The following is a 13,307-nucleotide window of genomic DNA, read 5'->3' on the forward strand; positions in this document are numbered from 1 at the left end:
GTGTGCCTTGTTGTGGAGTATCCTGGCTTTTAGAAATTGTTGTCTAATTTATAGAAAAAGGTCAACAGTCATTCTCTGAAATGAAATTTGGTTCACTTTGTCGTGCAGATATTCATGTTTAGCTAACTGTTGCTATTGTATTTATGTAAAGCCTGGAGGAGGTGAGAATGATGTAAGGAAAATGGATTGTAAGAGAAACTAGTAGCATGGTTATGCAAGATCAGTTGCTTAATTAAAGGCATGCTAAATCCAACAGTTGTTTTATATCTATCACTGATATATAGTTCATGATGATCATATTGGTGTTGATGGTGGATTAATTCCACACTGACCACTGACTCATCATCTCCCTTCTTGCTTTTTATCAGCACCTTCTGTGGCTGTTCCTCTTTGACTTTATTCGTTACTTGGCAGTGAACATTGTAGTGAAAATGTTGATATAGCTCTTGAGGTGCCTTTTCTGCATGTTGTAATTTCTGAACTCACCAGTAAAATAGCATCTGTAGGAAGCAAATATGCAGCCCAATGACAAAATGGTAACTCTAGTAGCAACCAACCAACCCCTGGACAACAACTCACAAGGCAACTGATGCTATGCATATTAGAGGAGCTTACTCTTACATTGTACAGATCAACTGTTTCCAGTAAGCAGCCTGTGAGGTCATCAGAGTTACAGTGGGCAACAAAACAGCATGAGTAGGGGAACAGACATGGTTAGTCTTTGTTGCATTCTTTCCTGGTTGCAAATATTTTATAAAAGGTTCTTTTTCTTTGAGTTTATTTGCCTGGGATGATGCCTCAGAGTTTGATCTCACTCTTGCATGTCCTGAGGAAAGATGATCTTTGTGAGCATTGTTTGGTGGGGGGGTGTTCACTTGTCCTACTGCTTTTCCCCTCCTTTTAGTATCAAAGCACCCCTTCTAATGTCAGATAGAGAGGGGCCTATCAGTGACTGGGGCTGCTATGAAAAAGTTGCATGTGTCAGGGACCCACAGCTGAAACCAGATCCAGCTGACAGGCCCCAGCTGATTCAGTTAATGAACCTGGCCTCCTGATTGGCTGATGACTTCAGCAGGCACATTCTTAAACCCTGTGGCAGGTCTAGGTTCCTGGCTCCTCACTAGCATTCTGAGGTAGAAGCTGTGTTGTGCTCAGTGTGCTCCTGGTCCTTGCTCCTGTCTCTGGTTCCTGCTCCTGCCTACTGTCCCTGCCTCTGGCTCCAGCTCTTTGTTCCTGCTCCCAGTCTCCTACTTCTTGCTCTCAGTTCTTGGCTCCAGCTGATACTGTGGTTCTGATCTCTGACTGCGGGCTCACTCCCTGGACTTGATATTCAGCTTCTGAGCCTGGGCTCCTGCTTCCTGGCTCTCAACTCTGGCTCACTCCCTGGACTAAGTAGCCCTGCTTCTGGTTTGGGTTCTGGCCACTAGGCCTGATTACTCCTGTTCCAACAACTAGGTCAACTTCCTGTCCTAGCTGTTAGTTAAGGCCTCCCACAGTCTGGTCCTTAACAATATGTTCTCAGAATCGGAGTATAAGACCCTCTGCAGCATCTGTTGACAGACAGAGCAAGAGCCCTGTTCATGCTGCTCCCCAATGTGGGTCCCTGACCTTGCAACACAGGTTGCCAGTGGTAGCGATGAGTCAAGCTATTACGCCAGACTTGTCCTGAGCTGTCTCCCTTAAACTGATTCTGACAAAAATCACTATGTTCCTACTTACCATCTGATTTGTTTGATATTATTCCTACGGATAAAAGGAGTTTTGCTTTTTTTTTTAAACTTTAAAAAAACATTTGTATCAGAATATATGGCTTTATGAAATCATTTTCAGCATATTGTATATGGTCAAACTACAGCCATATTTAGCAGTTAATCATTAGTGGGGTAATTCAACTTGGAAGTTAAAATATTAACTTAATTCAGAGTTATCCGAGGGTTTGCTCCTTTCCACTAAAGTCAATGGAAGACTTGCTTTTTTAAAATGTGGAACAGAATGAGAACAATAAAATGGGAACTTATAGGCCTGGATCTTGAAGGGTAGAAAGCCGCCTTATCTACCACTGACAGCAGATGGTGCTCAGCCCATTGTGGGGTTAGGCTAGAAGTCCCAAAACACACACAAAGATCTTCCTTATTGGTCCTATAATGTTGATTTTTTTCCAGCAAGTAAATGTTTATGAAGAGCATTTATCTGCTAGTAAAGGCTTTATGGTGTCTGCCGCACAAGATAGCTAGAGTGGGATAAATGATTCACAGCCACTGATATATTGTGTGTATTTAGCTGCTTATTCTGTTCCTGACATGTTCATAAGCAGAGTGTAATTTTTTCAAATTGATTTATTATGCAAGTGTATTTAGGGCCAGATTCTTCCACCTATATATCCAGTAGGACCTTACTCTGGCAGTCCCATTAAAGTCAGTGGGGGTACATCTGAGCATAAATGTGGCAAAATCTGACCCTCAATGAATTTGTGTGCAATTTTTTTGCCCCTCTGTGGATTGATCATAAATAGTTCACTGTAGTAATTCAGTGCTCAATATTTAGTACTTGAGCCGTGTTTTGTTGTGTTTTGTCACATTGTACTGTTTTTTTTATCATATAGAGCTCCAGTCGTCTGACAATCAGAAGGAGACCTGACTAATCACCTGGGGGCTTTGAATATCTCACGGGGAGGAAACGGATAAACAAGATTTGGAGTATTTTAGAAAATGTTAAACTCTTTTCTGTGAATTATGCCTTGGGAAAAGCGTGCCTGGTCCAGAAAAGAAAATAAGACCTCAGTAATATGTATTAGCTGGGTACAGCTTACTTTGCATTCACATAATATAATTGTATTTGTGGTCCTAGCTGATAAAATCATGGCTGGGTCCTTGTCTGGCTAACAATTCCCTCAGTGCCATGATATTGGCAAGGGCTTTTGAGAATTCTGTCCCCATGCTGCATTAAGCAGCGGCTTAGTTGGAGAGTGGGTGTCATAACATTTCTTCCCAGATCTGGACCGTAGCGTCCAAAATATGGGTGTTAGCATGAAAACCTCCAAGCTTAGTTACCAGCTTGGACCTGGTATTGCTGCCACCAGCTAGGAATTATACGGTGCCTAGCTCACTGTGGTCTCCCCAAAACCTTCCCTGGGGGACCCCCAGACTCAGATGCCTTGAGTCTTACAACAAAGGGAAATAACCCCCTCCCCTTGTTTCCTGGTTACTTCCTCCCAGGCTCCCCTCCCTGGACGACCCTAGGAGATTCCCTGCTTCCAGTCCTGGAAACACAAGTACCGAGAGATCTAATCTCTCTTCCCCCTCACCCAGAGGGTATGCAAAGTCAGGCTTAGTAAATCTAACACAAAGAGATTTTCCCCCTGACTTCTTTCTCCCACCAATTCCCTGGTGAGTTGCAGACTCAATTCCCTGGAGTCCCCACTAAAGAAAAACTCCAACAGGTCTTAAAAAGAAAGCTTTATATAAAAAGAATGAAAAAGAACATAAAAGGGTCTCTGTATCAAGGTGACAATATACAGGGTCAATTGCTTAAAGGAAAAAAATGAATAAACAGCCTTATCCAAAAAGAATACAATTTAAAACATTCCAGCAACTACACACATGTAAATACAAAAGAGAACAATATAAACCTATTGTTTTACTATTCTTGTACTTACAACTTGGAAACAGAAGATTAGAAAGCCAGGAGATAGAAAGATCACTCTCAGAGCCGAGAAAAGAACAGACCAAGAACAAAGGACTTACACCCAAAACTTTCCTCCACTCAGATTTGAAAAAGTCTTGTTTCCTGATTGGTTCTTTGGTTAGGTGTTTGGTTCCCTGTGTTAACCCTTTACAAATAAAAGAACATTAACCCTTAGCTATCTGTTTATGACAGTGGGATTTTCAGAAGTGCCTAAGTCACTTAGGAATTCAATGAAACATGTACTCACTTTTGACCATCCCACCCATGGTTCCTACATCAGAGCCCACCATCTATGAGAACAAGAACATACTCATCTAAAGATTCTTATATGACTCCTATCACTACAGTATCTGAGCACCTCAGTTTTTAATGTATTTAGCCTCACAACATCCCTGTAAAGAAGGAAACTATTGTCCACATTTTACACCTGGACAGCTGCACCACAGAGACTAAGTGATTTGCCTGAAGTCTGTAGCTGAGCAGGGAGTTGAACCCAGGTCTCTCAAGTCGGCACCCTCACTGCTGGCCCAACATTCCTCTTTACCTGTGAGGGTGAAGAATGAAATATATAAAACATATACTTTTACACATCTAGCCATGCATTTTGTTTTGTACTTTGGGCCACTATGCTTGAAATGGGAACTACATAAAAAGATACCAACTAGAGGAAAGCCGAGCACTCTGAGTTCATGCTTCCATGTGAAAGCTGCAGATCTGAGCTCAGTCCCTTATACTTCAGGAGCAACACTGTGGTGTATGTCATGCTGCTGGGTTACCGAGAGAGTGATTTGTTTTTCTGCAGTAATGAACCCTGCTGATTCTCCCCTGAAGTGGAATTAGATTCCAGAGGAAGACTTGGGCTGTGGATGTGCTGCTGAACATTTGCTAAAATTTCCCATGGTTGCTACCCTCAGTTTAGCATTGTTGGGAGTGCAAGTGCAGATAGGTCTGCAAGAGGATCCCAGCATTTTAAGTACTGTCATTTAATTTTGTTCAGATTAGATCTACACAGCACAGTACTTAAAATATTGTTGGTCCCTTCTCTACACTAGTGCTTTCACTATTGTTGTAGCTGATTGGAAATAAGACCTTGTCTACTTTTTTAGCAAAAATTCCCTTTCTTGTTCATGAGGGAGGGTGCCCTATATGATGATGCAGAACCTATTTTAAATAAGGAACCATGGCACACATGTTGGATGTCTTTTGCTGTTGCATGTCAGGCTGCAGGAATAAGTGGGAAAAGGGCTGTACTGTTACTTTGTATTGCAACATATATATATATATAGTAAATCATTTACAAACACAGGAGAATGTGTGTAGCTTTCATGAATGAGTATGTGGATGAAGCTTTAGAACTGCTGGCAATGTCCTAATTGGGTAAACTCTTGGGTTAATTTCACCATGTTGGGCAGGTCAAATGGAAGCCAGATAGCAGCCACAGTGGGGGCAGGGCGGGGGCAAATGGGGCTGCTTACCAGAGTCTAAAGATTAAGTGTCTGATTAAGATGCTTTCAATTTCATTAAAAGCAGAAATCTGTTATAATAAGGTTTTTGGGCTTTCTCGAGTCATGGGCGAAAGAAAAGAAAAAACTTACCATGGCCTCTATATGTTGTCCCTCATCTGCATGAGATTACACACCAGGATGTCCTGTCAATCATGCAATGTATGATTTGTGTTGCCAGAGGCATTGTTTAGGAGAGGGGAGGTTTAATTAAAGAACAAAATTCCTTCTGGAAAAAAAATGCTCTATATTAGTGTCAAACTGTCTCTTCCCAGCATTGCAAAGTATAGGATATGACTTAAATATTTAATTTGATGGAATAGAGATTATTAAAATCATACAAAAGTAGAGCTATTAAAAATTTTTGCCTTCAGGCCCTATTAATTTTGCTCTCGCCTATAATTGTATTTCCTCTATACATAATTTGCTTCTCCCTGCTCCTCTCTTACTACCATCTGTTTCCTCCATCCCTTTGGGGACTGGATCCTGCAAGCTCTCTCTTCCTCTCCTCCCTTCCCCATTAACTTCAGCGGGAGTGCAGGATTGGTCCTGGAAGCTGACATGCTAGGTGAAGACACTTAATTTCAAGCTCTAACAAATACTGCATAACAACTGGTGCAAACAGTTACTAAATCCCTACTTGTTGCACAGTGGCCCTGGATTCTCAAAAGCTGGTGCTAAAAAAAGATGTGTGGAATATGATCCTGTATGCCATCAACTCTCTAGGGGACTGCAAGAGAGGCACAGGAGAACTCAAGCATATCTAGAGTGAGTCTCCTTGCAATGGTCATAGTTAACACACTTGTACAATAAAAAGGAGGTAATGAGAGAAAGTGGATATGCATGTTTGATGCTGATGGAATATGTGTGCCTATTTCATTGGCAATACTAGTTAAGAATGATTTGTCCATGGAAAAAATGACAGTTGTAATGTAGCCAAAGCCTTTGCAAGCTGCAGCGCCAGCTGTGTAGACCTGCCCTGGGCTCTAAGTGGACCATCTGAGCAAGTTGCAAGGAAATCTCTGTTTTATGAATATTAGGCCCTGAGTCTTCTGCCAGAACTCTTTCCATATCAATTATCTGCTTTCTCATCAGAAGTACTCTTTGTCCCTCTTCAGGCTGATGACCAACTTGTTAAAGATGGCAATATGGGGAGAAAATGTCAGCTATACTCAGCTAGGAAGTGTATTGAAATAGAACATTTTGGATTGTGCTGTATTAAAGAGGCCTGGTTTTGTGAATACATCATGTGGCTTAGTCACACTCAGTGAGTGACAGACTTTAAAAAGACTAACCCTTTGGTTTGGATAAGCACCAGGAGTTTGGATGTCTATCTGTCCAAAGCTCATCCAAATCCAACCATCTTCTATTTCCTCTTTCTCATTTTTTGTGACTGCATCCTATTCACCCCAATTTCCTGTAGTCCCTCCAGTTGTCTTCTCTTTCCATCCTCTTGAACACCATGATGATGACCTCCTGAGGTCCCTTCCAACCCTGATATTCTATGATCCTCTCTCCAATCTTGTCTCTGCTGAATTTCCCCATTGGGCTTCAGGATCCCAGTAACATTTTACTTGTGTGTGCATGTGCATGCATAGCTGGACCCAGGCTCTCAGGAACCTCCTCCACAGCACTCTCTTTTTGTTGTGGCAGTCTCTCAGATAAGATACGACTCCTTTTAATAAGTGTCCTGTACACAGAGAGGTGGGCTGTGTCATGGCATTGCAGATTGTGTTGTGCACTACTAAATTGGGTTGAGCATACCCAGACCACATCTGAGGGACTGCCACACTTACAACCATCTGCAATTTTATTAACAAAGGGTGGTGGTGAATGAGCTTTAAGGATGGGTGGGCACTTGACTTAAGTGAACATTATTCTTCCTATTAAAAGACGGGCTGCTGAGTTGCTCACCAGAAAACCTTTGTGACTGCAATGGAAAGGGCAAGAAAGCAAAGGAGAGAATTTTGAAATCATGTCAAGGATGTTTTATCAGTGTGAGTGCATCTAAAAACTGTATCAGTCACCCTCTAGCCCTTGAGGATTTGGGTTCCTTTTCAGCTGGAGGCATATACAAATACTGGTAATGCTTCCTATTGTTAGAAATACTTCCAAGTTTGTTTAGATAGCAGGAACTTTTAAATTAATATTTTAACCCTCCCTGAAATCTGTGAACCATAATCAAAGGGGTAAGGTCCTGTAGGAAAATACCAGAGAAGAAACACCGAAAGATTGTGGGATTCGTTTCACAGTCCAGCAACTTTAATGTGCATGGTAAGTAGCCAACAGCTGCTTCAGTTCAGCACTCTGTACTGTAATTAGCTTTAAAGAGCTCTGACAAGCTCAATAATTCACCCATTGATCTTTCACATCCATTACTTTATATCTCGGGATGCCTGGAATCTAGAATTAATGAGCAAATTACCTGGACTGTGTCCCAAGAGATCATCAGTTCCTTTCTTAAAAGGGAGGAGAACATGTCTGTCTTGTTCAGGTTTTAGATAAGTTATTTGTCACCCAACAGGCTGTGGTTGGCAGGAACTAGCTACAGGGAAGTTCGTGACACACTCATCTTTATTAATTTTAGCCAGCACTATGCTCTCTTTAGGCACTCACTGATCTGTATAAATCTCAAATGCTGACCTACTCTGTTCGCTGCTTAAAGGCTTTTGGCATGAATGTGTCTTTCTGAAAGCTTTGTTTGCTGGACAGTGCAGATGAATTGGGGGTGCATGGCAGGGGAGGAGGGGATGGCATATCAGTGCTTAATCAGGTCAAGTGAAGGACAAAAGATAGGTGGCAAATCAGACACAGACTTTCTGTGGGAGTCACAGCTGGCTCTCCACACAGCAGAGGGCGTAGCCATTGGGGGTTTGTTCACACATGGGCAAGTGCACTGCCTCCCATCCAGAGTATGTCCATAGTTTCCTAGACTAGAGTATTTGTGCCATTTCACAGAATCTGATCACCATTCCAGTAGCTACCATTAGGTATATAAATATCTAAGAGTGTGTTAATAAATGGCCGGCTTCAGAAGCCGGTCAGTTTGCCTTAATGAACCTCAGCCCCCTAAACTGACTAGTGCACACCATGGTACATGTTCAGCCTGCTTTTAAAAATTTATAGGGCAGCCTCCGATATGGTATCAAGATGCCAATTAAACAATACAATAAGAACTTACCCCAATAAAGAAGTGATTAATATTTCTCTTCTTTACCAGCTCCTACCATCCAGCATACCTCATGTCTTCCCTCAGCCTCTCCCACAAAACCTGAACTAGGGGAATAACCACCAAGAAGAAGAAAACAAAACACCTCTCTCCCTCCCTTCCCTGAAACATAGAGCCAACACCTAGGATTACTCAGGGCCAAATGCTAAATAAATACAAGCAGGCATACATGTCTGTAAACCAGAGGGAGTGAGTTTAACTTGCATTCTGGAGTAGCAGAATAGTGGATTGTAACAAGAAAAGCTATTACCAGGAGGGTATAAGATAATGCAGGCCCCTTTTATCACCAGGGTCTACTCTTTTACACATACAGTTGGGTGCTTTTCTAGTTACAACCTCATCCTTCTGCCTCATCAATGACTAAAGTGCACTCTCTGGACCTGATTCCTGCTCACGGATGTAGGGTGGATGCATACTTCCCACAGGGGGAATTTGTGGTAGGAGGGCAGTTCTTTAAACTAACAAGCGGATATGTGCCAGGAAACTTATTTCCATTTCCTTCCCAGCCAAACCTATCCACTTTCAGGCCTTTTGGGGTCCCTGATGGGATGGGATTTATAGATAGCTTGTGCTGCCATGCTGCAGGTGGACATTCTGCTGCCAAAGGCCCACAGTCTAGTTTCCACCAGCTTCTCTAAGCCATGTTGCAGTCAGTCATTTACCAGTATCACCTTTGAATTTTTCATCCCCGCCCTTTGCACTTCACACTGGAGCTTAACGGCAGAAGCACTTGCCTGGTGCATCCTACACTTATGTCTAGCAAAGGATGCTGGACAGGGTATTCATAGGAATCAAATGTCTGTTGTGGAATCTACGCTGAAAATTCTTCTCTGAGTTAAGTCACAAAGCTTAGTCTGAGAAACAGCTTCCTGATTTTGATACAGAGATGACATCAGTCTATTGTCCACTACAAGTTTTTCTTTATCCCATTCTTAGGACAACTGGTGAAGTGACATTTCAGTATCTGTTAATATAAGCCCACACAGGTAAAAATAATGTGTGATCACTTAATATTGAGATAGTTCCTTAAAATGTTCATATATCTGTTTTCTTATGAGGTGGAAAGACACTAGTTCTACCCTGTGAGGACTACTATAAAATAATCAACAAAAATTTGTTGGAATTTTTCAATGAACATAATCTGACTGCATTGGTGTCCCTTTTGTGCTCACTTTCAATAATTTTCTTACAAACCAATTCACTGGCAGCAATATTTACATGGGTGAACATAAAAGGACAGGATTTCTGAAAGGCTAATCTTGCAGGATACTTTCACGCAGCAAATTTCAAATTGATAATCACAAGTACTTGCACTGGAAACTTGATTCTCAAATCATGCAAAACTTGGGTTTGGAAGTTTTCTACCACAAGCTACAGAATCCCTTTGGTTTTATCTGAAAGTTGAGTCAGGTTCACCTACAGTCCAGTTAAAACTCCTTCGACTTTCAGCTAGGAGGGGAGATGTGACGTAGTGGGGATTTTCCCTTGTTATGTTGTATGTGAGCCTATGTGAGTCTTACTGTTTTGCATGAATGCTGTGTGTATCTCAGTTTCCCTTTGTATTGCACCAATGTCTAAGTGGTGGGAATAAGGGTGTGAGACTTTTGTGGGGCTGCTCCAGTTGCCTGCATGGATGCTATGGTTTCCCCTTCATAACCTGAGACTCTTGGCCCGGGAAGTGAGACAAAGGCTGGAGGAGGCGCAAGGGGCAGGCAGCTGGAAGTGAGTCTGTCTTGGCTGGCTTGGGGCACGGGGTAGGGCCAGAGCCCTGCATCTGGGCTCCCCTCCCCCACGCAAGATGGACTTTGCTGAAAGTCACTGATTTCTGTGCTAACAAGTTCTGTCCTATGCTGTGTTCCTGTCGACTAATAAACCTTCTGTTTTACTGGCTGGCTGAGAGTCACATCTGACTGCGGAATTGAGGTGCAGGGCCCTCTGGCTTCCCCAGGAACCCCGCCTGGGAGGACTCGCTGAGGGAAGCGCATGGTGTGGAAGGGGATGCTGAATGCTCCAAGGTCAGACCCAGGAAGGTCAAACTGTGTAAGTTTCTTGCCTTGGAGACACTATGCGCTTAGAGAGGAGGCATACTCCACCAGAGTCCTGACTGGCTTGATATGGAGTAGTTCCAGAGCATTGCCTTGGTGACTCCATGACAACTGGTGGCAACCGTGGGATAAACTGCACCCCATGCACAGAGCATCCTACAGTAAGTGACTGGGGAGCAGTAAAACAAAGGAGGATTAGTGAGAGATGGGTGTGCTGAAGGTTCCAAGAGGTGCAGTTCCAGGAGGTGGGGGAGCCTATGGCTTAACCCTGAGAAAAGTGGACCCCTAAGAAGTACTGTCGCACTGAAGGGGTTCCTCCCAGAGATAATGGGGAGCTGAGAGAGCACAGGTTTGTGAGTCCATGAGCACTTGGGAACAGCATGGAGATAGCCTATAACCATCTCCTTAAGAAGGACATTGTAGAGCTGTGCAGAAAGAGAGAGGGCTGCTCATTGGAAAGTTCACTAAGGCACAGTTAATTGCTCAGATGGAAGAGGAGGATCATTCTAAGAAGCTGGTTCCTGTCCCAGCTGAGGCCACAAGAGAGCCTGGGAGCAGCCAGGCAGCCCCAGGGCCCACATTGGATCCTGACCCAGCTGGGGTGTGAGAGAGGCTGGGAACAGCTGGGTGTCCCGGAGACCCATATCAGTGACCAGCAGGGGATCTCCACTGAGTTATCCGTTGGTGGATCTGAGACGGATGGAATGGGAGCTGAGATTGAAGGAGTCAGAGGACAATGAGAGACAGGGAAGGCATGAAGCAGAACAGCAGAAGAGACACAGGGAACATGAACTGATGGTGGCTGAGTTAAGAAGCGAAAGGACTTGTTCAGGGGTGAGTGGGGATGGACCATGGGGTAACAGTTCTGCAGGGAATCTCAACACTAAATTGCTGCCCCAGGTTAAGGAGGGGGGGGAAGATATAGATGCCTGTCTTGCAGCCTTTGGGAAGGCTGGCACTTGGAACCAGGCTGGTGCTGCAGAAAAACTCCGGTGTCTAGACCCCTTCCTGGGTCTCTAGGTCATAGAGCTATTTAGTCAGATGGGCAGGGTGGCAGACTGGCTCCCACTCCTGGCCCCAGCATATATATGTCTGTGTGGACTTCCCTGGGCTCAGGCCCCTAAGATCCCCAGTGGGAGTGGAAGGTGATGGTCCATGTGGAGACATTCCTGGGATGGTGAGATCCTGGGACAGAGAGAACAGTTGTCAGACCCTGGGTGGTGCAGCCTCACCAGATGATAATCCGAAGCTTTGCTGTCCTTGGCCTAGGCGGGCAGGGAGGCAATCCGTCCCCTTTCCTTTGCAGTTTTTGCTCTTCTTGTTGTCATGAGCAGAGGCGTTAGGTGTGTGTGGGAGGGCAAAGCCTGGGCGTGTCTGTGTTTCTGTGATGGTCTCTGGAAAGGTGTACTTGGTTGAAAGGCAAGAAAGGGGAGCAGCGTTCTTTGCTATGCCAGGTGTCCTTGTTGAGCAGAGGTCCTTTCCGAGGGAGTATTCAAGCATAAAGGTAGTTTGTTTTGTGGTGTGAAGCGATCGCTGGATGGGGTTTGCGCTGAGTTGACAGTGCGTGGCGGAGGGGTGGGTCTCTTGGTGTGGGCATGGGGGATTAGCTCAAATGGTAGAGTGCTCGCTTAGCATGCGAGAGGTAGTGGGATCAATGCCCATATTCTCCAGGCTGTTGCTCTTTCTCCTCTTTTCATCCCAACCCGCTTGCACCCACCTGCACCATTTATGTCTGCGCAGAAAGGAGCGTTGTGGTCCGCTCTTGGCTTTGCGGTAAGACTTTTGTCCTGAGGGAGCAAAAGGGGCAACATCTCATTCAGGAGTGTGTGTGTGTGTGAGTTCTTTTCTGTTGCCAGTCGCTTTGTGTTTGTTTTTTCCTGAGGTAGGCGTGGGAGGCCGAGTCGGGTGTGAAAGGGTCCGAGTGGGAATGTGTCAATTATTGACGAAGGGGAAGGGGACTGGACTGTGAAAATGTTGTGGTTTAAAAGGCCCCGTTGAAGCCAGGCAGGAGGCCCTGATCATGTTTTCCATTGCACCACCATCCCTATTCTGAGTGGGAATCAGGGCTGGGGTCCCAACATTGTGCTGCGTGTGCTTGAGACAATCCCGGGTCCCTTGCGGGTCAGCGGGAGGATGCGGCGTCCCGGCTAGCAGGCAGGGCTAGCGTCGCGCCCCGGCGTTCCGTTCTTACCTTGCGGCCTTGTCTTCGTGCCATGCCTGTAAGGGAGCCTTTGAGCGGTAGCTGTGTGCGGGCTTCCCGGTGGGTGAATTGAGGGTAAACTAGGCGGCTGCCGAGCCCCCGGGGCAGCCGTGAGGATGAAGGGCTAGGTGTGTGTCGCTTATTCCTTTCAAGGGCTGGGCAGAGGCAAGCCTATAATTATGCGTTAGTGCCAGTGGCAGTTCTGCCTGACACCTTGAGTGACTCGTGTCCCTTTGCTCCTGTCTTCCTTCGATAGCTCAGCTGGTAGAGCGGAGGACTGTAGGCTTCATTCCCCTGGGAATCCTTAGGTCGCTGGTTCAACTCCGGCTCGAAGGAATGGGCTTTTGTTTCCTCGGTTATACTCTCTTCTTTAGAGCGCCCACTCTGGCCACCCCCATGTTTCCCTCCATTCGTGCGAGACTGGCCGCTGGAAGTCTGCTGCATTTAAAGCACCACTTGCCACTACTTTCATCTACCACACCTGTTTCCAAGTACCTAGGCCACAGTTTACACCTGTATAGGCAGAGTTCCTTTCTCTTCACCCTCCAGCACTCACAGGGTAGACATCAAGCTATGGATCTCAGGCTTCGGACGTGGCATTTCTCACCCTGGTAGCGGGGCACCTTTGTTCTTAACAGAGACCGGCC

At 45.0% G+C, this 13,307-nt stretch overlaps 1 protein-coding gene and 1 non-coding gene across 2 annotated transcripts in view; both read left to right on the forward strand.

The window, feature by feature from the left end:
* LY96 (lymphocyte antigen 96) overlaps positions 1 to 13,307 on the forward strand; it is a 91,013-nt gene that overhangs the window by 56,358 nt on the left and 21,348 nt on the right. The gene's annotated exons all lie outside the window — the stretch shown is intronic.
* Positions 12,907 to 12,996, forward strand: TRNAY-GUA (transfer RNA tyrosine (anticodon GUA)). The gene is given in 2 exon segments: positions 12,907 to 12,943; positions 12,961 to 12,996. It is a non-coding gene; the product is annotated as a tRNA-Tyr (tRNA).

This window comes from Gopherus flavomarginatus, chromosome 2 (genome assembly GCF_025201925.1).
Source record: "Gopherus flavomarginatus isolate rGopFla2 chromosome 2, rGopFla2.mat.asm, whole genome shotgun sequence".
NCBI classification, from domain to species: Eukaryota; Metazoa; Chordata; order Testudines; family Testudinidae; genus Gopherus; species Gopherus flavomarginatus.